The sequence below is a fragment of the Ambystoma mexicanum genome, chromosome 6q, assembly GCF_040938575.1.
Source record: "Ambystoma mexicanum isolate Mex_15411 chromosome 6q, UKY_AmexF1_1, whole genome shotgun sequence".
NCBI classification, from domain to species: domain Eukaryota; kingdom Metazoa; phylum Chordata; class Amphibia; order Caudata; family Ambystomatidae; genus Ambystoma; species Ambystoma mexicanum.
In genome coordinates, this window is record NC_090937.1 from 45326264 (window position 1) to 45352984 (window position 26721).

A 26721-nucleotide genomic window follows, 5' to 3' on the forward strand; every position below is an offset into this window, starting at 1 on the left:
TAGAAAAGTCTTAGGGCCAAAGTCAATGGGTCAAAAGTCTTTTGCTCAAGATCACACAGTTCAGGATAGTTCGCGGTAAAGTTCGTGGCACAGCTTCCGGACGAGGTTGGTTTGTAGAAAAGTTAGTTCAAAGAGAAGAGAAAGACAAGCCCTCGCAATGGAGAAAGATTTCAAACACTTTCACCGTGGCTGACCGAAACAGACAACCAGCTTTGCACAGTACCTTAAAACGGAGAGGGGGCTGTAGCTGAGGGAGACGTTCCTGGTAGTTCCTGCAGGCTCACGGTTCCCGAAGCGACTGTTGGACTGATCAGAAGTAGGAAGACTGGAGGGCCCCGCACTACCCAGGGAAGAAACCAGCAGCAGCACCAAACAACGAATAAAAGGTGCGCTCCTTAAAACCCAAGCAGGGTCCGACCTTCCTGGCTATCCGGCCCACTGTAGCTCTGTACAGCAAATTCGACCAGAGGAGGGGTCCTGGCTTGTTGTTTGGGCGAACTGGTCGGTCCCACCAGCTCAAGGGAAGAAGTTTCCGGGAGGATCTTCTCTGTCGTCGGATTTGGAGATTCGGACCTGCAGCAGGGATTCACCGGGCGGTTCAGTCTTTGTAGGGGTCCTCTTCTTCCAGTTCCTCATTGGTTCTTTCGTTCCAGTGGTGACTCTGCCTTTCCATTCCCAGAGACCTGCTTTTTATGCAGTTTTCCCCCATTCATACAGCCTGGCTGTCAATCACACAGCAGGGTGGCTGGCCTGGCAAGGCCAGTCCCCTTAGCCAATCAGACAAGAGTGCGACTTGGATTACCATGGGAACCCCTGGCAGGGGTCCGAAGATCCCTCCCTCACATCCTGCCTACCTAGACTCTCAGGCGCCTTAAGGAGGGCTTCTGTGCAGAAGCCCACGAAAAGACAGCGAACCAAGGAGTCATCCCCGGTTTGGCGTGCAGAGAAAAACACGAGAAAAACTTTAACAAAAAGAAATGGCGAATAAACCCAGCCGGAGCCAAAATAAAATGTATTTGGATAATTGGTTTATGTTCGAGGCTAATATAATAGCCTAAAACATGACCACGTTTATATATATAATCGCGGTAGAAAAGTTAGGGTAGATACCACTGCCACCAGCTAACTCTAATGTTAAGGGAGCGAAACAAGGCTACAAGAGGTACAGACAAAAAGAGATAAGAGTTAACCCTTTCCAATACTCCATGTAAGATGGTGTGTACTGGGTCTGTGGTTTAAAGTGACTATATAAAGTTAATGGCAACTTTACCAGTTTCTGGGGGACAGTAGTCTGCCCCAGAAAAATGGAGTCAGGGGGAAGTCCCAAAGACAACCCTGTGTCACTGCACTGAAGGTGCTGTGTAACACACACAAAAAGTGGTGCACATGGAGTAGGTGAGGCTCCAGTGCCCAAGATCACACAGAAAGTATAAATACACATAGCAAAACACATGTAAGAGTGGGAAAAAAAGGCTCACACTCTTACCAGGTGAAAAATGAAATCCTAGAAATTCAGCAAAGCTGCTGTGGGACTCTTTAGGTAAGGGAAATGAACCATTTATGAGAATTCTCCCCAACAGGCGTACAAGGTACCTACCATCAGGGTCATTTTGGAATTGGAAAAAGAAAAAGAGCAACGTTTGGGCCATGCAAGAAGGATGAGGGTGAAAGAGTTAAACATGGGTTAAGATACAAAGTCAATGTTCTCTGCTTCAGCCGCGTCACAGAGGTCAGATGCAGGTCACTGATCACTCTTCTGGATTTGGACAGCACTCTGGGCTCGATGGCCGGCATTGTGAAAGTCCTTGGGTATAGGAGAGGTACTTTCATTCAGAGGATGAGGACACAGCGACACCTCTGGACTCACACATTAGGTAGGTGTCCCTAAGAAAATGAAAAAAGGGACCCCAAAACCCTATGCTAACGTATTCGGGTGAAATTGTGCTCATTGGGTGCTATTAAAAAGAACAGTAACACCTGTTACTGCAGCACCTCGAATCGGGAGGAATCTGGCATGAGGCGCTATATCAGAACACATATTATTATTATTATTATTATTAATCTTTGGGCCATGATGGCGACAGATGCTCTGGGGAGTGGGATTGGCTGCAATGATGCTAATGCATGAGCAGTGTGAATGAGTGGGCTTCTGCTTTATTTCTTTATTCAACTTTAATCGATATAAAGTTATTAGGTATGTAATACATTATAGACATGTACATTCAGCTATTAAACAGACAAAGACATGTAAAACATACACAATTAATTGTGAATGAATAAATACTTAAGGCACCATATCAGCCATGAATAATGAATATAAGAATAAAACTATCAATGATGGATCAAATCCACATTCATTCATTAAGTCACTGTTCTTTTGCATCCAAGTTGTCACTTACATTGTCTTTTCTTTTTTGCTGGCTCTATGTAAATATTTAGCGACAGTAAACACTGTAATGTCATCATCCTCTGTCCTTCTGCAGAGGCGCATGGCTTCCACAATAAATCTTATTCCATGATAGACGGGTCTTGGCATCCAATGCACTTTCCTGTGGTGTTGATACCACGGAGTAATGAGGATAACATGTTCCCCAGTTTCAATTACAACTTCGCAGTGTGGGCATTTATCCTTTACTTGTTATACCAATTATTCACACTGTTTGTGAGGGGTAAATTCCAAATCTGAATTTAATGTCTAGGGAGCACATAAACCTCAGCTTCATTATATCTAGATATTTCTGATAGCCTGTTTGCAACTTATTCTCCCAGTACACAGTTTAATAATGTGCAGTTAGGAATTATTTTCCAAAAACTCAACTTTCTACTTAATATAGACCTGTCTCAATACATTTGATTTGGTGATTGGAGTATAATTTAGCGTGTTTTGGAGTGCAGCGCCACTGCATGGGATCACAGTATTGCTGTAATGTGGTACAGCAAGCCATGTGTTGCCAGGGTAACATATGGACAGGTATACGAAGACAGGATATTTATGTTAAAGCACACCATTTTTCTCAATACTTCGTTTAAGAGCACTCCATTTTTTTCTCACCTGAAATGTCTTAATTACAGGAGAAACATTAGATACTTAATTAATTAATTTGATTAACAAATACTAACACGATTTTAACTCCTTAACATTATAATGTGTTCTCCATGTGCAAAATGAGGCAGGCTGAGATTCATTTTAAACGTGTGTTCAGATTTTATTTTTCTCTCTCTGCTCTGTTCACGGTCTTTGCAGGAAGCAAAAATTTGAATAGCAGGAAATCAGTAAGATACAGTTGCTTAATGTAAAAGTGAGCCATTGTTGAGGAAGGAGGGTAGACTATTGTGTATTTTGATTGGTGACACGTCACCTTAGGGGCTGTAATAGATGTTTCTTGAAGCAGCTCGGGGAGAAGGAGAGGGAGAAGACATTTTGCGGAGTTGCAGTGAGGTCGCCTTCATTCTGCTGCTGTGAGGAGCTGGACCACTGACCTTCAGAGACTGGGGTTTCCTAGTCACTTGGCACCGGCTTGAGAACTGCATGTTCTCACTGGGTGCTTTAAAGAAAGAAAAAAAAAGATCCCTGGGTCACTGCTCAAAGACGACAAGCCAGGAGACTTCGCGTGCTGAAAAGCTACAAATAGCTGGAAAATATACAAATGGAGTGAGATTGCGGTGACTGCCGGACAAAAGATTTAGTATTAGACAGGCAGTGTAGCGATAGGGAATTCTCCTGTGTTTAAATGCCACTTTATAATGTTGCCATCTAATTGACTGTTCTTTTTATTGTTGCAAAGGGAAAATGAAATGCCTTGTATTTTTGCACTTGTTTCGCTTCTGATTATTCTAGAAAAGACTGCCTCACAAAGCTGGTAATGTATTATTTTGAAATGAAACTGTTATAAATCACAGCCTGTGTAAAGGTTTTTTTTTGCTTCTGTCTTTCTCTGGTGCATTTAGCCCATATCACATAATAAAAGGGGAGGTTATAAGGTAATATATGTGCCAAACTTCCTGTGCAGATGAAGTAATGTTATGAGCAATTATAAATAGCTGGGTGAGTGGTTCCACTCAGGGTATGTATGTGAGTGTGGCTTCTGAGTGGAATATAATGCAATAGTCTGCTCAGCGTATACGAATCAGCAGAGAGAGGCCTATGGAAACATAGTCTCACTAATGTAAATAAATGTGTGATAATGCCACATGTTATTGTGAATACTCCATGGAAACATAGTCTCACTAATGTAAATAAATTAGTGATAATACCACATGTTATTGTGAATACTCCATGGAAACATAGTCTCACTAATTTAAATAAATTAGTGATAACAGCCATAGGCGGCACTCTATGTGAAAATTGTGGTATCCATAAAATGTAGGCCCAAGGTCTCTCTAGTGATCACACGAACAGGCCAAGCAAGAAAAAGGGGGTTTTGTATATTGGGGACCACCAGTAGAACAGAAAATCATGCTCATCACTATACCACAACAAAATGTATACCAACCAAATGTATCTCTGTACTGAAATAATGCATAGCCACTATACCATTATAATACCAAACCCAATCTATATGCAAGGAGTGATTATTGCTAAATGATTTTTGTTTTTGGCGGTAAGAAAATACCACTGGGCCCTAAATCTACACAAAATACCCTACATGATATGATATGATAGGTTATTTCTAAGCGCGGACCCTCATCGTCTTGCTATCCTCCTGAGACCGGTGGAGGTATTTATATCTACTGGATTAGCCCATTCTTTGCATGTCAAATTCCAGACAAAGTATTTTGAACATGGGAGCACCAGGTTATCGACGAACCCCCTTTTTTCCCTAGGAGGTCCATATACAATCTCTATATTTACTTAGCTCTGCAGATCTCCACAGCCTAATCCAGTGTAACAGGTCTCAGTGCGGCTACACGACAGAACGGGGCATGTATTGATCTCCTCATGCAATAGGGTTGCTGGGCAGCTATTCGGCAATCCAAGGATTCTCTTTAAGAAGCTATTTTCACTCCTCCCATTGGCTTACGCTTGAGGTGGCCCATCTCTCGGCTCCATAAAGAGCTGCCTGCCTTGCTGGAAGCTTATAGGGCTCCAGGGTCGGTCGCACGGCCCCACTCCCTTGTTCTTCCGCGAACTTGCCAATTGCTCCACAATATCTGGACAGTGTAAAGCCTGCTTGCTCTAGAGGGAAATCCCACTTTTCTGAGGTTGAAAATCTCACACCTTGGTAATCATATCTTTTATTTTGCTCCATGGTGGCTTCACCTGCCCTCGAGAGGGGCCAAGAATGTTCTTTCCTTTTCTTGGTGAAGACCGGAGATTTGATTTTACCATAAGGAATTTTTAAGCCCTTCCCATTATAAAACGGTTCATATAGGGTAAACGGTTTCTTGAGCCCACTTGGGGTTAATGATTAGAGGTGGGGAGCCAGAGATTTCATGGGTAGGGGCAAGCCAGGGCTGAGCCCGAGTGTCCAGCCTGGCTCTAGGAGCCCACCACGAACCGAGCCTGGGAAATGGCTGCACATAATGCTTTCTCCAAAGCGCTGTACATACAGCATATCTGCATGTCGATAAATCTGTACCAAAGTTGATACCCATTTATCTACCTTGGAAGGATGAAAGGCTGAGTTAGTCTTGCCCGGGTGAGAACCTGCAACCTGCATATCACACAGATGGCAGCAGCGAGTGCTCAACATGCTGAGCTCTCTTACCAGCTATGTTATAGAATTAGAACACTCCATGTTATTCTTTAGTATAGAGTTTATAAATAAAGTGATGGTGACCTTAACTGTTACAAAGTACGTTTGCAGGACATGTATTTTGTGACCTCCACTGCATTTTCATGGACAGTGTTAATGAAGTCTTAGTTCCTGCAAAATGTGGGAGAGGGGGCCACAATTCACTGACATTCACAGAGGGAAGTGTAGTATAAATCATTGGTATGCCATAACACTAGTTCTTTTGATTTTTACAGTTCAGAGGCTCAAGAAATGTGTCCCTGACCCTTTTTCATTCTCCCGAGCCAGTTATGGAATCGGCTCAGGCCGGACATTCAAGCACTGCCAGTATCCCAGGTCTCATCTAGGAAGACACACACGCAGCACTGCTTCTTTCTTCTTCTTGCTGAGAGATTTTATTAATCAGTGGTGATCATTGGATTCCAAGGCTTGAGCCTCATTACTCCATCTTCTCGGGTTGAGTATGTAGTCGTGGGTTGGGTTTCTTCATGGTCTGTGAGGACTTGTCACAGTAGGACTGGTTTCACATGATGGGCCGCAGGTAACTGTCGAAAGGGTTTGCAGTGGTGGCAGTGATTCTTCTGATCATAGTGTTCGGGTTTTGATCCAGTCCTTGACAGAAGTTCTTGCTCATTTTTGTTAGATGTTCGTCCAACATCTCGGTGTCCAATTCTCTGTGAAGGTCAGCTATCCTTGTGAAGAGTGGAGCTCCAGACGCTATCCGAGAGCCTTGTTCTGGACTATCTGAGGACCCTTCCGGTGTTGCTCATGGCAGGTCATCTATGCTGGGGTGGCATATGTCAGGGTAGGCCTGATGGTCGCCTTGTAGACATTGATCTTTGTTCGGAGGGGCATGGACTTGGTCTTCAGGCGTGGGTACAGTGCTGCCATTTTTCCTGATGCCTTCTGCTGAGTATTCTCGAGTTGGATTCTTCAGTTCTGTTTGCTGTCCAGGGTCACACCGAGGTAGCAGCTGCTGCTCTCCCACTTGTACACAAACAGCATCCTTGGCTCTGTATGTCGTTAAGGTGCTCAGGTTGCAAACACATTTCTTTTATCAGTGGCAGTCACAGCCTTTCATATACATTATGGAATATTTCCAACTCGAAGAGCTTGCAAAGCACCAGTTACCTTGCTCATCTGTGCTAGCAACACAAAGCACCCATTTAACGATTTGTTTATATCCATGGTATCTACTATCTTGACATGGACATGCAAAACAATAAAGTTGCTTTAAGTCACTCATTAAAGGTTTTCAACATCATGAAAAACCTAAGAAAAAACGACAGAATGTGGTCCGTGGCATCACAGTAGCACAGTGTGGCAATGGTAAAATGGCTGCGCTGCTGAGAGATGCCGCAGCAGAAGAGGTGAACAGCTGTTGGATGCAGGAAGCCAGGACTGTGGTGGAGAAGGACGTGTTCTCCCAGGAAGGTTACGTTTGGGTCAGGCGGCCGGGATGAAGGCAGTCACTGGTCGGACGAGGGAAGCGGGGGGCTGGGGGTCTGGCCAGAGCTCTAGCTGGGGCTCGGCCCGGCCCGAGCATCACCAGGCGCGCCCACCTCTATTAATGATTTCAGGATTCCACCACATGCGAACAACAATGCTGCATATCTGTCTGAGCCAAGAGTTGGGACAGCAATTGGAACTGATAAAGTAAATAACTCTATTAATTAATAAAAAGACAGAACCGCGTGGGGGCTGGGACACATCCCTGCCACACTCCTCTTTGCACATTGAAAGGCGGTGTTGTCTCTCCACTTTGGCTCCAGCTTACTACAGCATTGTTACCCATATAAAGAGTGGGATGAAAACAACCCTTGGGGTGTTCCTAGCCCACATAGGGTTTAGCACAGTTTGGCTCGCGGCACACAATCAAAAGCAGTTTGAAAACCAATGAACCTTATTTTACGTACAAATGAATTTTCCTGAGTGACACATATTTATCTACTAAGAGGAATAATCTGAAGCTTTGATCTATTGCGCATGTGCTCGGCTGGAAACCTTGTGATGAATCCGTTTATTCTCAGCCTTCCACATTTTTACGCAGCCCAATATAGATCTTATGTTTAATTCCCTGTTATACTGAAACCTTAATACACGTGTGGTTCACTGGCGTAACAGGGGCCCCCGCAGCCCCCGCGGTGTGGGGGGTTTCGCTACCACATGTCCGGGGAGGGGGCCCCACTTGGAGAAAAAAAATGAAAAAAAATATTTTTTCAAAATCTTTTAATTTCTTTTTGAAATCACTCTGCCTACATACATACATTGTTTCTTTAACAGAAATAATGTCTTTATGAGGACACAGTGACTACAAAAAGAAACTCTCTTTTTGAAGTCCGAGGGCTACCCCCACTGCATGACATGGAAGACCCCCGGCTGGAGGCCTCCATGTCATGGGCTGGGAGATCCCCATGACTTCAAAAAGAAATAGTTCATTTTTGAAGTCACTCTGCCTTCATAAAGAAATGATTTTCGTTATGGTGCTGTCCTTAATGGAAATAATTTCTTTATGAAGTCAGAGTGATTTCAAAAAGAAACTATTCATTTTTGAAGTAATAGGGCTCCCCTCAATCCCATGACGTGTGCGTGTGTGAGTGTATTGTGAAAGGGTGTATACTTAAATGTGTATGTGGCTGCCTGTGTGAGTGTATTGTGAAAGGGTGCACACATATGTATGGGTGACTGCGTGTGTGTACGGTGAAAGGGTGCACACTTAAATGTATGGGTGGCTGCTTGGGTGTTCCTGCATGGTGAAAGGGTGCACACTTAAATGTATAGGTGGCTGCCTGTGTGAGTGTATGGTGAATAGGTGCACACTTAAATGTATGGGTGGGTGCCTGGGTGTGTGTGCCTGTATGGTGAAAGGGTGCACACTTAAATGTATGGATGGCTGCCTGGGTGTGCCTGCATGGTGAAAGAGTGCACACTTAAATGTTTGGATGGTTGGGTGTGTGTGCATGTATATGGTGAATGGTGTGTGTGCTTGTGTTCAAGGGCACAAGAAAACCTACATTTTGGGGGGCTGATCCTTCAAATGTTGGGAGAGGCTCTAACTTCACGGGTGGTGGGGGACAGGCAAACTTATTTGTGTGGGGGTGGCATCTAATTTCTTTACGCATTTTAATGAGACTATTCTAGTGCAGCTTCAATGTTACAAGTAGTTAGCTCTCTCCTTTAAGTGTGAAAGCACCCACTTTTGAACTGCTGTGAGAATGAACAGTCTCCTGTTCCCTTTCTACCCATCCAATCATTTCCCTGGCATGACAGCACTAAATCCACACCACAATTTAAAATGCCTAAAAAATTTGGCATTTGAATGCAGGTACTAACAGTGAAATGCTTTAAGTTAGTAATTTCTGGGCCCTTATTAACAGTGAAACCCGGGTGCCGTTTAAAATCTGTGTCCTGACCGGCAACTGCTCTGAAGGTCAGCCAGGTTGAGTCAACATAGCCCAAAATGTCTGGGGTGAGTGCTGAAGCCCAACTCAATATTGCTAAGCCCCCAGTTGTGTTTAATGCCATAATTACATATTGGTAATTGTCATTACTCCTAGCCCTATTCTTACTTGTCCCTGTACTTGTGTAGTGCCTCATACACACAAGTACTGGGATGAGGTAGAGGTACATGGAGGTAATGCCTGACTTAGCTACATGTATCTTCATTACTCCTGATCCCACTCTTCTTCATACCAGTGCTTACCTATGAGGCAAGGAGCCTCAAACGGAAGCTCTGGGACAAGGAAAAGGGATGTGAAGGTAATTCTGGGCCAAGGAGCTGATTTTGGAGGTTGGGGTAGGGCATGGGAGGGAGAGGGGATGTGTGGGGGGCGAGATTGTATGATAAATCATAATGGTTGTCCATGTCCAGGCTAACCAGGCATGATATGTGGTATTAGTGACTAGAGAGGCATTTTGGTGCAGCCAGTCTAGTCATTCCTCAGTTTGTTATGACTTTTTTTTAGCTGCGCATCTCTGATAAAGCAGTCCTGCTAAGTGTAATTACCTGGCTGGACTGGCATTTGGGTGCTGCCAGTCTAGCCGTTTCTTACTGCGGCATTGTATATTTTTTTGGGCATCTGTGATAAAATGATATGATATAAGTCTAGTATAACATGCCTGTACACATGTGTTTCTAGGCGCGACAAGCAAGGGAGGGAAGATAGAGGGAGGACAAGACAAATGATCTTACTAGGCCTTGTGTCATTCAGATTGTGCAAGTGCGAGAACGAGAAATGCAAGAGGAAAGGGAGGTGGTAAGTGCAAGGAAGAAGGGAGGGGAAAACAGGGCAATAATGCTCTGAGTAAATGCAGCCAGGGCAGTGTGGCTCTGGGTAGTGCAAGGAGAACAAGGGACTGTAGGGTTACAGTTAGAGCCCCTAAGTGTGTGGGAGGCCCGGAGGCAGTGCAAGGGTGACTGATCAAGAAAGAGCCTGAACTCAGTGAGACTCTGAGGGTAGCCAAGCAACCAGTCGGTACAGCAGACAGGTAGGTCAGTTAGGTCAGCAGGGGGGGGAGAGAGAAAAAGCAGAGAAGAGGAACATTTTGAGCTGCTTCCGGAACATCAGGTGATCCGCTAAAGTTTGAGAGGGGCGGTGGCCATTCCAGAGGGAGGCATCTGCAGAGTAGAGAGATCTACCCCCCACTTTTGCGCCTGGAGAAGCGTCTAGCCCTTAAAGAGTTGGAGGTAGCTGGGGGAAGGGCTTGAGAAAGAAGGTATTTTGGTGAGAGCATTGGATGTAGTGTGGGCCTGACCACAGAAAGCCTTGTGGACAATGCAAAGGGTCCTGAACTTGATTCCTGCAACCACCTGGAGTCAGTGGAGAGGTTTCAGGGCTGGAGAGGTATGATCCCTGGGCTTGTGGCCAAGAATAAGTCTTGCAGTCTTGTTCTAGATTAGTTGGAGATGTCAGAGAGTAGAGGAATAGCAAAAACAAAGAGGTGATGGCTGGAAGGTTTAGAATTAATCTTAACCACTGGCAATGCTCTGGGCAACCCTCCAGACCACCGTTCTTCGCCTGCCAAGCCATTACAGAAGGGAAAGACCATATGCAAATCAGGCTTGGCCCCACCCCAAATGGGGCAGTCCAGCCCGAACTGCTAGGCCACATCCCTTCTGCACGAGACCACAAGCATCCCCAAACATGTTTCACCCTTGTTGGGGCTCATCAGTGAGGAGTAGCTTGGGTCTCTAGGCCCAGCAGGCACGGGACCCACGTCTGGGCATACCCGTCCCACTCGGGGTGACATAGCAAAAACAAAGAGGTGATGGCTGGAAGGTTTAGAATTAATCTGGAGGGTTGCCCTGAGCTTTGCCCGTGGTTATGATTTATTCAAAACCTTCCAGCCATCACCTTTCGTTTTGCTAAAGTCACCCCGAGTGGGACGGGTATGCCCAGACGTGGGTCCCGAGTCTGCCGGGCCTAGAGACCCAAGCTACTCCTCACTGATGACGCCCAACAAGGCTGAAACATGTCTGGGGATGCTTGTGGTCTCGTGCAGAAGGGATGTGACCTAGCAGTTCGGGCTGGACTGCCCCTTTTGGGGTAGGACCATGCCTGATTTGCATATGGTTTTTCACCTTCTGTAATGGCTTGGCAGACTGAAAAACGATGGTCTGGAGGGTTGCCCAGAGCTTTGCCCGTGGTTATGATTTATTCAAAACCTTCCAGCCATCACCTTTCGTTTTGCTAAAGTCACCCCGAGTGGGACGGGTATGCCCAGACGTGGGTCCCGAGTCTGCCGGGCCTAGAGACCCAAGCTACTCCTCACTGATGACGCCCAACAAGGCTGAAACATGTCTGGGGATGCTTGTGGTCTCGTGCAGAAGGGATGTGACCTAGCAGTTCGGGCTGGACTGCCCCTTTTGGGGTAGGACCATGCCTGATTTGCATATGGTTTTTCCCCTTCTGTAATGGCTTGGCAGACTGAAAAACGATGGTCTGGAGGGTTGCCCAGAGCTTTGCCCGTGGTTATGATTTATTCTAAACCTTCCAGCCATCACCTTTCATTTTGCTAAAGTCACCCCGAGTGGGACGGGTATGCCCAGACGTGGGTCCCGAGTCTGCCGGGCCTAGAGACCCAAGCTACTCCTCACTGATGACGCCCAACAAGGCTGAAACATGTCTGGGGATGCTTGTGGTCTCGTGCAGAAGGGATGTGACCTAGCAGTTCGGGCTGGACTGCCCCTTTTGGGGTAGGACCATGCCTGATTTGCATATGGTTTTTCCCCTTCTGTAATGGCTTGGCAGACTGAAAAACGATGGTCTGGAGGGTTGCCCAGAGCTTTGCCCGTGGTTATGATTTATTCAAAACCTTCCAGCCATCACCTTTCGTTTTGCTAGAGAGTAGAGGAAGGCAGCTTGAGAAAGAGGCTGTTGCAGTAGTCCAGCCTAGAGAGAAACAGGGCTCTGGAGACAGTGAGCTTCTGGGGGAAAGTGAGAAAGGATAGAGTCCCTTTGAGGAGGAACAGCTGGTAGATAGTGGGACTTCTTAGCGACGTCCAAGATGCGAGGAGAGAAAGAGAGAGTGGAGTCGAAGATGACACAAAAGGTTGTTTGCCTCGTAGGAAGGCAAAGGAAAAGGGCCCAAGGTGGTCGGCCTGAGTGAGATAGGGAAAGCAGGGGCATGGGTCCCAATGAGAAGGATCTCCATCTTAATGGCATTAAGGCAGAGATAGTTGGAGGTGCACCAATCCTGAATCACGGATAGACAGGCAGGAATGAGCGAGAGATGAGAGGAGCCTGAAGGAAAGCTGAGTGCCATCTGCATAACACTGAAAGTTGGAGCAGAAGGTAGCGATCAGTTGGGCCAAAGGGCCCAAGTAGAGGTTGAAAAATCAGGGTGAGAGGATAGAGCCCTGGGGAATGTCACAGGTAGAGAGAGAGGTGGCAGAGAGAAAGGGATCAAGTTGGACTTGGGAGGGGCAGTCCAAGAGGAAGGAGGTTAGCCACTCCAGGGCATGATCTGTGGTGCCCAGGTTCTCACGTAGTTGATTGACCAGGATGGCGTGGTTGACTGTGTCGAAAGTAGAGGAAAGATCAAGGAGGATTAGGACAGAAGGAATGCTGGAATCAAGGTTGGAGAGCAGATCTTCACAGGAGAGCAGTTTCCGTGTCTGAAGCCAGACTGATGGTCATGGAGACAACCAACAGATTCAATGTGGAGAGTAAGCTGGGAGATGGCGTTTCTTTCCAAGAGTTTGCCCAGGAAAGGGCTAATTGAGATTGGACGATAGTTTGCCAGAAGGGTAGGATCGGCAGGCGGCTTCTTGAGGAGTGGGTGCACAAGGGAGTGCTTAAAGGTAGAGGGGAACATTCCAGTGGTAAAAGAGTGATTACAAAAATTAGCCAAGGCTGCAGCAAGGGTGTCAATATGGTCCTTGATGGTTCTGGAGGAGCAGGGGAGAACCTATTTGGACAACACTTTCATGGAACGGACTTGTCTAGACACCTTGTCTGTTGTTGTCATATAGAAAGAGGAGAAAGTAGGAAGAGAGGTAGAGATGGCCAAAGGGGGCCGAGAGAGGAAGAGGGAGAGGGAAAGGAGATAGTGGACAGGATGTCCTGAGTTTTAGCAGAGAAGTGAGAGGCCAGAGCCATTCAGAGGACCTGGGAGGGAACAGGAGAGGTGGAGATTGCAACTGGTTTGACCAGTTCTGTGCAGATTTTAAAGAGTTTGGCCATGTTTTTAGAGGCCGCAGAGACCCGGGCTTCAATGTGTGCTCTCCTACTGATGAATGTTATTGCTTCGATTGGCATTTTTGTGCAACCAGTCTAGGTATGTCTAAATATTGACTCGCATGCTGTACTGTAATGTTATTACGTGTCTACACTGGTCTACATAGTGCAGCCCGTGGGACATGTTTTCAATGTGGCATGGCATTTTTAATAGCAAAGCATTAATGTTCCTGTGCACTGTTGGTGACTTGCATGTATTGGATTGGTGTTACCCTACAAAATAATTGCAAACACTCTGGATTTTTAGCCAATTTTTCTCAGAAAGTGTGCTGTATATTGCATAAAAACACATATTTATATATTTCTTGTAGTACACAGTGCGGCAAACCCCTTCAGCAGCATGTTCATGCGTATTGTGCAAGTGTGATAATCTAGGTCGGCTCAGAGTGTAGCACAAACCTTGATTTGTTGCTGAGTTGAGGGGGGGCCCTCAGCATGGCTCGCAGGGGGGCCCCCACATTTTGTGTTACGCCACTGGTGTGGTTCACATACATTGCAGATACTTCTACAAGAAAATCTACTGATAAACACTGATTGGAGGGTCCTGCAGCAGTGGGCAGTCATTGTCATGGCACTGTAACTTGATGTGGAACAGGATACAAATCCCCCAGCTCAGCATTAGGTTTTTAAAATGAAAATATGATTAGGAATAAGGGCATATTGTACCCGATAAGACTTTAATGGTATTGGTACCCGGCAAGAAATTGGTAATTTCCCTGGTGGCAGCCACTGGTAGACCTTAAAGGCAGGGCTGATACCGGCTAATGCCAGCAGGGGGCTCTGTGGAGCCTGATGTTGCTGCCCCCCCATGGTGGCAGCATGCTTCTCCCGGTAACACTGGAGTCCTGCCAGGACATACGTGGGGGTGGGCCAACGCTTGAATCCCCTGCAGTGCTCGTTTTGGGACTAACAGCCGACTGCCCCCACATTTCTATTTCTGCCCATAATCACAGCTTTGTAATTAGAACCAGTTTGCATCTGTTCTGGAAAAATAGTAGATAGCGCGCGCGAGTTTCCGCTTTATTGCTCAAATTTCATCACCAAAACACATGACACAGGAATGTGCAGGCTGGTGAATGGGTAAATGGATGATGACAGTAGGATGTTTAAAATGGGCAAACAAGCTAAAGAAAGTTAAAGTAAAACAAGCATTTCCTTTCCGGGAATCATGGTTAACTTTTACTGTTGCTAAATATTGGCCCTGCGTCACAGGCACGCTCTGCAACTTCTGAGGGGTATTTGCCATGACAGCATGCCCAGTCTGCTTATCGGGAAGTGTGATGTAGTGGCAATGCTGTTGATTCAAGTCACCTGGACTCTGATCTCTACTTTCGCACTTGACCAGCAACACAAACACACACACACACACACACATGTCATAAAAGAGTCTTAACCAGGTCTGCCTTCAGCCATTCGATTTATAAGCACTTTGCGTGTCCTTCACTGAAGTCCTGTTAAAACTAAGCATTTGCAAAGCCAACACTTTTGGCTTGTATATAAGCATTCAGAATATGCAAGGCACTGCTAATATATGCCCAGGTACCTGCCCTATTTTTGCAGATGCTACCATTGATGGCCAGTTAATATCACTATGACAGTGCCTGGCAAATGCCATTCCCATGCCTACACACAGGCCAAAACTGTTGACTTTGCAGATGCTTGTTTTCTTTAGGGATTTCATTTTGGGTCACTGGTTACTAAATGGCAGCAAGCTTCCAGGAATTCTAGAATCAATGCCTGCCTCTTGTGGACTATATTTAGGTTTGAGAAACATGAGAAACTGCGACAAGACTGAATTCCTCCTGGTTGGCTCACCCGACACGCTGAAAAACCTAGACTCCCAATTCAGCCATTTCACCATAGACTCCATCAAAATACCTGTCTCAGAATCAGTCAAAACCCTTGGAGTCTACTTGGATTCCAACCTATCCATGGATAGACAAGTCAACGCTATAGCCTCTGCGGCAGCATATCATGCCAAACTAATCAACGCAGTCAGGCCCTTTCTCTCCAAAGAGAACTGCACAAACATAGCCAGAGCAATCACTGGATCTAGGCTTGACTACTGTAATGTACTCTTCCTAGGCACCTCCAACAAAAACTTAGAGAGGTTACAAATCATACAGAACAGTGCTCTCCGGGCAGCCCAAGGCATTGCCAAAAGAGAACACATATCGGAGGCCAGAAAACTAGCCCACTGGCTCCCAATAAAACAAAGAATCATCTTCAAGACTCTGACACTGACCCAGAAGTGCATTCACCTTACTGCCCCTGACTACCTCTCTCAAAGGATCCACCCCGTCTCCTCTACTAGGCCAACCAGATCACCATATACAAACATACTGTCTGTGCCATTAGTAAAAAAAGCTAGAACGGGCGGATCCAGCTTCCCATATCTCGCACCCACCCACTGGAACGCCCTACCTCCCACAATGTGAGATGAGGCCTCCCTCAGTGCCTTCCGCAAAACCATGAAAACCATCTTATTCACATAAGTTGCGCCGCACCAGTGGTATCCATATCATATACATATGTTCCTACTGCATAAACTGTATTGTAATGACTAACTGTACCAACCAAAATGTCAGTTTTATGCCTTGTAGAATTCATAATGTACCACTGAATGCCACTATTCCTGTAACTAAGCTCTTGCAAGTAACAGCGCCTCAATGCCTATGGGCTGCTTGCGCGCTATATAAATTTAAATAAATAAATAAATAAATGATAATTCCCTCCATACACAACCTGATCCCAGGCAAATCAGAAGGTCGCTACAGCAAGGTATGTTAAATGCAGGCGTGTCCACTGCAGTGTACCTGAAATAAATACAGAATCTAAGACCATTTTACAAGTATATGCCACGGTTCATAAACTTCATCCCACACCGAGAGAGGTGCTTATCAGATCATCAACACACAATGGTGTGGAAGCTGTCCTGGGTGAACTGGTACATGAATAACTCGAACCAACTGAATTTTGCTGATTTGATGACTTGCAAAGTTTCAAACTTTCCCATAACCCCTCTGGAAAAGTTTGCATTTCACCAATGAGGGCAGGGCAGTGAGTCATGTTGACATTTTTTCTTTTTCTTGGGATGATTCAGAGTTGTGGGAGGGAAGCCATGATTGCTGGCGAGTCACCAAAAGTGACCCACAATTACTGCATATCACAAACTTTGCGAGCGGTGACACACACATATTCACTGGTCACTATTTGAAGGATGTGTCCACGCTTATGTGTGAGATATGGATGTTGCTGCATTAGGGGAAAATATGACATAGAAGGGGCGGTATTGACAAGCGGAGAAGGATTGGGAATGCAAGAAACAACGGGTGCATCACAGGCGAGTAATCTGCGCCTGATTGATCAAGATGGTTATGGGTTTGTGCGGCGAGGCAGAGGTACAGGCTATAGAGGAAGAGGAGGTGGATTTCATAATAATCAAGGTGGGTTTCAAGGTGCGCAGAATGAGACCAGAATACTCAAGGAGGGTTTATCAGACGGGCACCCCCGGTATGTTGGACTTGTTGTATGAAAGGGCACATTGCGCATGTATGTGGGAGCCAAGGGAATGTACAGAAAGGCCATTTTCAAGAAGTGGGACAGCTTATCCCCCACCATATAGCACACAGACTAGAAAGGGTTTTGCCCAGGATGACACATGTTATCACACGCAAGTGCCGTGAGTAGAGCAGGTACAGCAACAAGAACAAGTGCAAATGAATCCACCACAAGGGCAGTCGGAACAAGCCCCCATGCAGACACAGCAGTTTACGAACTAAGGGCAAGTACTGACACCAGAATAGAAGGTGTCACTGTGGTAGGAGGAAATCCTTTCACAGGGACAGGGATGAGCCTCTGCCCACAATAGGACAGCTCACAGGGTGACGTGATGTGGTCAGTACTATCTGTGACACCAGACCCCCAAAGGAGCCAAGGGACCATGTGAAGATAGGAGGATAATCTTTTACTTTTCTTGTAAACACTGGAGCAACTTGTTCGTGTATACGGGAGGTAAAATATCCAATGTCAGGAATTGCCATGAATGCTCAAGGGTTCCCTGGAGCAACGAGTCAAATTCCTTTTTACTAATTAATTACCAGTCTCTATAGGATAATGTGACATGTCTGTTCCTTTGTCATATTCACGACAGACACCGGTTAACATTTTGAGAAGAGATTTAATGACAAAACTAAACATGACAATTTCATTTACTGTTCAAGGAATAGTGTGTTCCACTCCAGGAATACACTATTTAAATGTGGGAGAATGTATACTTGCGTTCATGCGGCAAGTGGCTCTGCGAGTGTTCAAGTAGTTCCAGAGATTTTTCTATAAGGAGTGAGCATTTTACTGACATGGCTACCTGACCTGGTGGGAAAAACTGTAAGGCTACCTGATGAGTTTTGGCTTAGACCATGAATACCTATGGACGACGAGGAGGGACAGACTATCCCTATAGAATAGGATGCAGCCATAGTACAAAGGGAAATGGGAACGCTTGAAGGAGTAGATGTTGAGGGCAGACCATGGAGAACAGTAATAGCTCTCAAGGAAGGGTACAGATTGACTGACATAACTGATGACGACATGTTGAGGGAAGACCGAACAGATGATGAAGTGGTGTTCTTAATGAACATCGCATACTGGATAAGGATAGAAAAGACGGAGGTCCCACAGTGAATGGCAGTAATGCGGCAATGTCCAGCATTTTTTCAGGAGGACTTGGAGAAGATACCAAGCCTCCTCTGGACCACAGGCCCTTATGACATAGGTTTATTGAAGGGAATAGGGGAAGTTACAATAAAGCTTACGCCAGGAGCAATTTGACCTCAAGTGAAACAGTACCCCATGTCTCGAGAAGCTGATGAAGGTATATTTCAGACCATTTCAGCACTGATGAAACAAGGGATTCTGGTGCCATCCGAATCATCATGTAATACAGCGGTGTATCCTTTCAAAAAATCCAAAGGAGGGTCGTGGAGATTTATACAAGATATGAGACCAATCAACCAGATTGTAGATGTAGAGTTTCCTTTAGTTCCTAATCCGGCGATGATACTGTGCAGTATCCCAGGGGAAGCTCGATATTTCACAGTGATCAATTTGGAAAATGCATTTTTCTCGATCCCGTTGCACAAGGACTCACAAGACCTGACTTCCTTTATGTTCTGCCAAACCCGACTGAAACACACTCATTTGCTCCAAGGGAGCTGTGAGTCCCCATCGATCTTTAATAGAGTTTTACAGATGGATTTAGGCATCCTCTCACCCTTCATCACTGGTCCTCCCAGGGCAGCCCTCTGCCCGTGCAGCCCCTGGCTAAGGGCCCCAAGGCCAAGGCCGGCTCCAACAGAGGCGGCTCCAGGAAGTGTCAGCAGGTGTCCGCAAGGGGACGCCAAGGAAGCCAGCAGCCAACAGACACCAACAAAAACCGAAATGTAGAATGGTCTGAAATGTAGATAACGTTTGAAAGAGCATATAACCCATCATATCACACCATCATGCTTACTCTCTCCTTTACATCACCACTCAACTAGAACACAGGGATACTATGACACCATTCGGTATAACTGTTCTCATATCAACATCCGCCGCTCACTCCACATCATTCTAAGTAAACACTGCTGGTTACACACCCCCCAGCCAGGCGTTCTCCTCAGGCCTAACGCAGCCACATCCGATCTGGATAAATCCTGCCAGAACGAACACATACTCCTGACCTCTCAACCATCACACCTACCGCTAGAAAGCAGCTATTACACGGATACCGCACGAGCTGCACACATACCCGGTGCTCACACGCACCTTTTGACCCTCTCTACTCCCTCTACTGATATGAACTTCGGTTCCCAAGGGCGTTCAACCTACCAGCGCCTTCAGACCATACCAATGGTATATAAGGCGCTATATAAATGCAAAATAACATAACATAACATAACAATATTGATCTCAAGAGTGAGGTGATACAGTACGTAGATGACATTTTAATTTGCAGCACCACAGAAGATGAGGGCAGACAAGATTCTATTCAATAGATGACCATTCTAGCATATAATGGATATAAGGTTGACAAGAAGAAGTTACAATACTGTCAAGAAGAGGAGTTATACATAGGTCAGTTCATTTCACATGAAGGAAAGAAAGTGACACCTGAACGCGCTGAGGAGATTAAGAAAACCACAAAACCAAATACAGTGAAACAGATGTAACAATTTTTGGGGTTGTGCAACTATGTTAGAGCCTGGGTGTTTGATTACAGTAGGTACACATGACCATTTCTGCAAGCTTTAAAGAAGGCACAAGTGGGTAAAATAAAAATAGAAACAACTGAAGAAATGGAGGAAGGCTTTGAGGAGCTGAAAAAAGCAATTTTTACAACCCCAACTTTAGGAATTCCCAATTATGCTGAGGAATTTTATGTGTGTTCACACACATATGGAACAGTCATGACAGCAGTGCTTATGCAGAGAACCACATTTGGGTATAAACCTTTGGCATACTGCAGTGAGATTTTAGACTCTGTTTGGAAGGGAAGTGTCATCTCATAACTATCAGTGGCTGCTGCAACGCTCGCGATTCAGAAGCCCAGAAGTATTGTCATGGGCTGCTCTATGACCCTCTCCGTGGAGCATGCTCTATTTGCCAGTTTAGAGAAACCCAAGGGCACATTGACATCCCAAAGAGCTTCAGTTTATGAGGTAATGATTTCTAACCCGACAATTAAGATTGTAAGATGTAAAATAGTGAATCCTGCCACATTTATAGCAGAGCCAATAGAAGAAGGCGATCATGTGCATAACTGTGCTAATTATGTTGAATTTTATGATGATATACCCCGTGTGAAGGAAAATGCTCTAGCAGGAGGGAAAATTCTCTTTATTGGCAGTTCATCAAAAAATTAATCAGATTAGCGGGGAAAGGCATTCAGGTGCCGCAGTAGTGAGGCATAGTTTAAATGGAGGATTTGAAGTTGTAGCAAGTACAATGCTACCGTCTCACTTTTCAGCGCAAGCGGCAGAATTAGTAGCACTCGTCACGTTTGAAAAAAACACAAAGGTCAGGAAGTGACAGTGTACAGTGACTCTGGGAACGTGATGTCAACCGTACATGCAGGGTTAGCACGTTGGAAGAGGAGGGGCTACCTCCGCACAGATGGCACTCCAGTGCAAAATGCATCCTTATTGGATAGGCTTATTAAGGCACTACAAATCCCAGTGGCCATAGCGGTCGTTAAATGTACAGTGCATACTAAGCGAACAGATTTTATATCTTGTGGGAACTAAGCCGCAGATGAAGAAGCCAAAAGGGTTACATATTCCCCAGTAATTTCAAGTTTTGATACTGAGAGTATTAAAGAAAAAGTAGTCACAATCATGTTAATTCAAGAAGGGTATAATAAATGATCAATAACCCAATTTATTGAGATTCAAGGGAGTTCACAACAGGAAGAGCAGGAATTGTGGAAATGAAGGGGGTGTTCTTTATCCCCCACAGAAGCATTACGGTGATAAGACAGCACTGGAAAGCTGGTGATGCGAGTAGCATTATTAAAGGTTGTGCTGGAACAGCTGCATTACCCCATGCTTGAAACTAGGGAGAGTCTTGCTGCTACGATTGTGGAAGACTGGTTCATTCCAAATTTTTTGGAACACATTGCACTATTTGTGGTAACCTGCATCGAGTGTCAAAGATTTACTGCTGGGCATACACTGAGGACAATTAAAGGAGTAGTACCTCGACAGTAGTACCTCGACTGAATGGTCAGTTTTAGCATTTACATATCAATATGCTGCAAGTGTGTAATCGATATAGGTCTCTATTAGTGGTGGTGTGTCCCTTCTCTTGGTGGATTGAGGCAGGTCCATGTACACACCCTGATGCCACTTGCACAGCCACAGCAGGTTTTTAGTGTACAAAGTTTTCCCGAGATCGGCTGTGTGTGAAGTGCTGCGATCCGACAATGGGCCACATTTTCTTAATGAGCTATTTAAACAGATAGGGCTTTTATTGAGTATTAAGCACACGTTTTCTTCTGATTATCACCCGCAAGCGAACAGTGTATGTGACAGACTCAACGGCCTACTTAAAGGGAGGATTGCCAAGATTAAATTGACTTTGAAGAAGGATTGGCTGTACTACCTACCCCTAGCTTTATATGTCCTTCGGAATCAGCCAGGATTGGACCATCACCTCACCCTTCATGAACTACTGACAGGGCATTGAATGAGAACGCCCCTTACTCCTCCATCTAGAAGTGAAAGTGATGCCCAGAGTGTAGCCAAATCTTTAGGTGATGAAATGCACGACTATTTGACACATATGACCTCTAGCATTTCTTTCATTTCCGATCAAATCAAGCACACGGGGGGTTGGTCTCAGAAAACAGAAGATGACAATTCAACAACCAATCCAATTGAACTACTATCGGCACCTAAGTTATATGTTGGAGACCTAGTTCTTATCAAGAATTTGACTAGAAATAGGAATGCTCCATGTTTTAATGGTCCTTTTTGTGTTGAGATGATAATACCTCCAGCTTGGCTTCACCTGGATGACGTAAAGGCTTATAAAGGTGAGACCCGCCCTCCCACTTTTCCGATCCAGAAGCAAGACAAGAAGAAGAATTTCAGGGTGTGCAGATTCGATCGATGATGCAGAAGAAGGACGATAAAGCAACCAGCGGTTAATACAGATTTGGTATTGGACTGAAATTCAAGTGGACACTCCTTATATATATTTTAGCAGGAGTGCAAAGACTTGCCGAGAATTTCAGAAGTTTTGAAATGAACTTTTGGAGATATATTGAAGCATCAGAGTTATGCCTAAACATCAGTTCTTGATTAGAAATTGGAAACAAGATCAGCATCCATATCAATTTCTTGAAGAATACCTATTCTAAGCAGTTAACCATATGGTACTTACGATGGTGATTTTCATTGGGTTGTGTTTGCTGTCTTTGTGTTTATACTTCAAGCTTATCCTGCTCTTATCAGAAGAGCCGTTGATGTTCGCACTTTCTTACAGGATCCTAAAAATGGCTCAGTGATAAGGAGACTCCTTATTGCCATTGTTGAGTAGATTTTGCATTTACAAGTATAAACAAATTTGAATGATTGAATTAAAAATGATTAAAAATGAAAATGGCACAGTTCTAGGCAAAGAACAAGTGCAACGAGTAGTAGGATATCGTGAGAAATTGATGCCTATGTTCTTATGCATAATATATGCCTCTACGATTACTCTCTTTGTCTTTCTGTTTCTCATCTTTCAAAGTCTCTATCATGTTAGTATTCCCCTGAGGCAGAGGTCCCTAAGGTTCTCCCTACTATGAAAACTACTTTTGGTTTACTTCATGATTGTTACACAACCTTTGGGAGACACAAGAGAAATGCAGAGAAAGATAATGAAGGGATAAATACTGATCTAGATAATGCAGCACACTTGGGAAATAACATGTGGTAACAGCACATGAGAAAAGTGGGGGAGAGAACATCCAAGGAGAGTTGCTAAATCTGCTCTCTCATACCCTATGCCATGAATACAGTGCAAACTTTAATTGCCAGAGAAGTCCCAGAACACAATGTTAGATGCCTCAGCCATCTTGCAGCATGTATGACCAGAGGACAATTTCAAGGAAGTTGGGCCGCTCTACGATGGATATCAAAATGGTCCTTTCCATACCAGGACGATTATATCAAGACCACACAGATGGAAAAGGAACCTGGATGGGAGAGCAAGATGCTTGTGTATCCTGCAGCAGAAAAGGAGAAGGTGGTAATTGAAGAGATGAAATAAATTAATTGCCCTGATGTGACATGAATAGCTGGATCACCTAGATGTTGGGAGGAAACTCAAGTCCTGGTCTGTGGACGAGTGAAGTCCAAGAAGGGATGCAAAGAAGGACTGATGTCTTGTACAGCTCATCTATTAAAGCCAGAATATGTACAAGAGTTACAGAGAGTAAACGATGGATGTTTGAAGTAATGGGCCAAACATTCAAACTGCTGACATGGGTAGAAGATGAATCAGGCCCCTGGTTGTAATCCCATTGGCTAATGCGACATTGTGCTTCCGAAGATACAGGAAGAATCATGTGGGAGATAACAAGGGATGCAGAACTACATTTGATGTTTCCACGATGGGAGAAGGGACAGCTATCCTTATGGATCGATATTGGGCTTGTGGGTCTAGGGCCTATATGAAGCTACTCAAGGATTGGGGCGGAGTAGGCTCCTTGGTGCTCATCCATGTTCCAGCATTAGTGATTCCTCAGAGTGACTTGAACATTGGAGAATTTCCAAAAGCAGATGCCCATTTAAGAAAAAGAAGATTGCTTGAATTTCTAAATCGGATCAGAAGAGAGAATTACTTCTCAGCCAAGTCAACAGAAGCATATGATTCCATTCCGTATGCGAATGCACACACGACAGGTAAGCCTGCTTTGAAATCCATGCCACACTTGATTGTTGCTCAAAAACGTACAGAGAGTCTAATTGTACTTTCTGGTGCCTTTGTCTCCCACACAGAGCCATTCACTGACACGCGAGCGGTTTAAAATATCTAACCCAATATATAACAATGCAAGACAGCCTTGGGGATCATTATGGCCAAGTAAGTGTTACTCCCTGCCACTTAAATGCTTGAAAGAAACGTAAATCAGGTGAAACCTGTGAAATTGAAAGGCTTTTTGCATTTCTTTTAGATTCCATGATGCATTATGGGACATGTAGTATCCGGAATACCATAGAAACTCGGTACACCACTGAAATTTCTCTGCAGGATTTGAAACAAAAATCCCTGCCTTACACATAAAGTGGTAAATATGATTGATTCATATATCAAAATGTAACTATTGTTGGTTCAATATGTTACTTGTTTCAACAAAAATCTAAATAAATGTACGTATTGATTTACAGCTTGAATTCTTAAGACGGACTGGCCTGCCGCCTCAATTAAATTGATTCATGCAATCGCTTTGCCCATCACACCAAAAGAAATTACTTTTAAGGTTAGCAACCTGGCTACTTGTTTTGTATGCACACAAACACCACCATCACCGTTTTTATCATGTTTGAGTAAAACAATTTTTATTTATCTTTTTAGGTCACTACACTGACACATAGGCACCATGTTGCCAGTGTAACGTGTTTCTTTAACCTATCGCGTCCTGAAGACGGGGCGTTTGACTTTACTGATGAGCTTTAAACTGCAACAGTGTTGTCCTTCTCCCTAGAAACATATTCAAATGTTGACGCTATTATACCATGTTGTTGTATAATTGAAAATGCGATCAAAATACACCATTACTAACATCACGCAAATTGTACATTGCAAATGTTTTGGTGTCTGTTTCTTCCGCCCATTTGTGTTTCTACAAATAACGAATGCTGGAAATAGGTTTTTTATGTTCTTTTACCATGCTGTTTGATATAATAATTAAAATATGCTAAACACATTTCTTTGTCTATGGTGGGAGATATAATCCTATGAAATTCCTACTGTGAGGTAAATTTCTGACAAGTAGCCACCTTTCGGTGTGTTAGAGGTGGGTAGCTAGAAATATATTCAAGAGTCTTGGAGCAGTATTGGTGATGGTGATGTTCGGATTCTGTGTGATGAGGATAGTGATCGCCCAGTGCAAGAAAACAGCAACAAAGGCGGTAGGAATGAAGATCATTATCAATGTCGAATCTGGGTTTGGACCCAGGAATTGACTGACAAAGATTTCAGAAAATATATAGAGGCCAGCATTGTAGCACCTTAAGGAACGAAGTTCCTGTTTCAAAAGAATTATAAGAAGTACGTCGGATGATGGGTTTATTGTAATCCAAATGGACAATGTAAGTACATGACTTGGAGTGTAGATGAGCATGTTAAATCAGCCGGCACCCTGAGGGGTGGTGATGAAGATCTGGACTCCAAAGAAGCACTTCTTCAAGAGAAAATATCAAGATGTGGAAACTATTGAAGAGGGGCCGAGGACTCAATCAGATGGTGGAATGTAGAGGAAGGCCTACCTCCTATATGTTGGAAGTCTGAGATTGTCCCATGTTTCACACCAACAGTTGTGCCAATACCACAGTCGATATTCAAAAGAAGGTACCCACTGAGAAAACCCTATTGAATATATCCCCGAAGAGTTGACAATCTGAGGGAGGAACTCCCTGAAGGAATATGAAAAGGAGCGAAGAGAGAATCTAGTGACGTCACAAGAAACATGCGTGACACCCTGAGAATACTGGCTGAAGAGAATGTATGGATCTTATAAGAAACTGATGACGAAGTTAAGAATTGAGTAAACTTTCATATGCAAAAAGAAGATTGCATGTGTGTGAAGTGCTGCAGAATATCAACCGTTCAATAATTGTACAGACACTGTAACGCAAGTAGACTAAGTCATCATAGATGCTGGCTATAAGTAATGGTTAGACTGCAGGCGAAGCCTCCATTGTATAGTAGCTGGACATCAGTGTCATGAATTTAGTAAGCCCGCACCCATGGAGAGGAAAGGCAGAGAATTGTGTCACAGTAAGAATAAGATAAGATCATGGAAGTGCATGGCGAGGCTGTCTGGCATCAAAACTGAAGCAGCCAAGGTAGGTTATCTATTCTTGAAAGCAGTGAATGTGCGAAGGATGAATCATCCCTTGTTAAGGTGCATAGAAAGAACACCAAGAGTGCCAAGTTTTATTCATTTAAGATCTTTAAATGATGCAAAATGCACCAAATCGTGGTTTCCTGTCATGTGAGCCAAGGATGGAAATAAAGTTCGGCTTGGAGTCCTAGAACAACGATAGTGAGAGCCTGCACTCCCATATATTCCCACAGACAAGGATACTTTGCGAGGCCAAGTTCAAAGACAATCTTCATGGCAGAAGGCATGGGTGATGAGAGATGTTGGGCTAATTGCGTAGGGAGGTAAAGTCATGTCCACATCCTGGCACCTGGATCTGAGCTTACGTGCTGCTAAGTGAACCAAATGTTCCAGACATGGCACAACCTTATAGGTTGAAGACCAATTATAAACCATGGACTTAATAGTGTTGAAAACTACATGTTTTTAGATGTAGCCATAAATTGTCCACCTGACAGTTGGCAGCCAATCACAATCCTAGTCCATATGCAATGTATACTTAGATGTTCCCCTTAAGCCTATCACAGCCTTTGATAGGTTTTTTATTATTTGCCATTTAGTATGACGTCACCTCTGACATATTTTTTGCATATAAGGATGTTTTATGGTA

The 26721-nt window shown here is 44.4% G+C and overlaps 1 protein-coding gene across 1 annotated transcript in view; it reads right to left on the bottom strand.

Moving 5' to 3' along the window:
• Positions 1–26721, bottom strand: part of LOC138515747 (protein starmaker-like) — a 259408-nt gene that overhangs the window by 203378 nt on the left and 29309 nt on the right. The window lies entirely within an intron of this gene.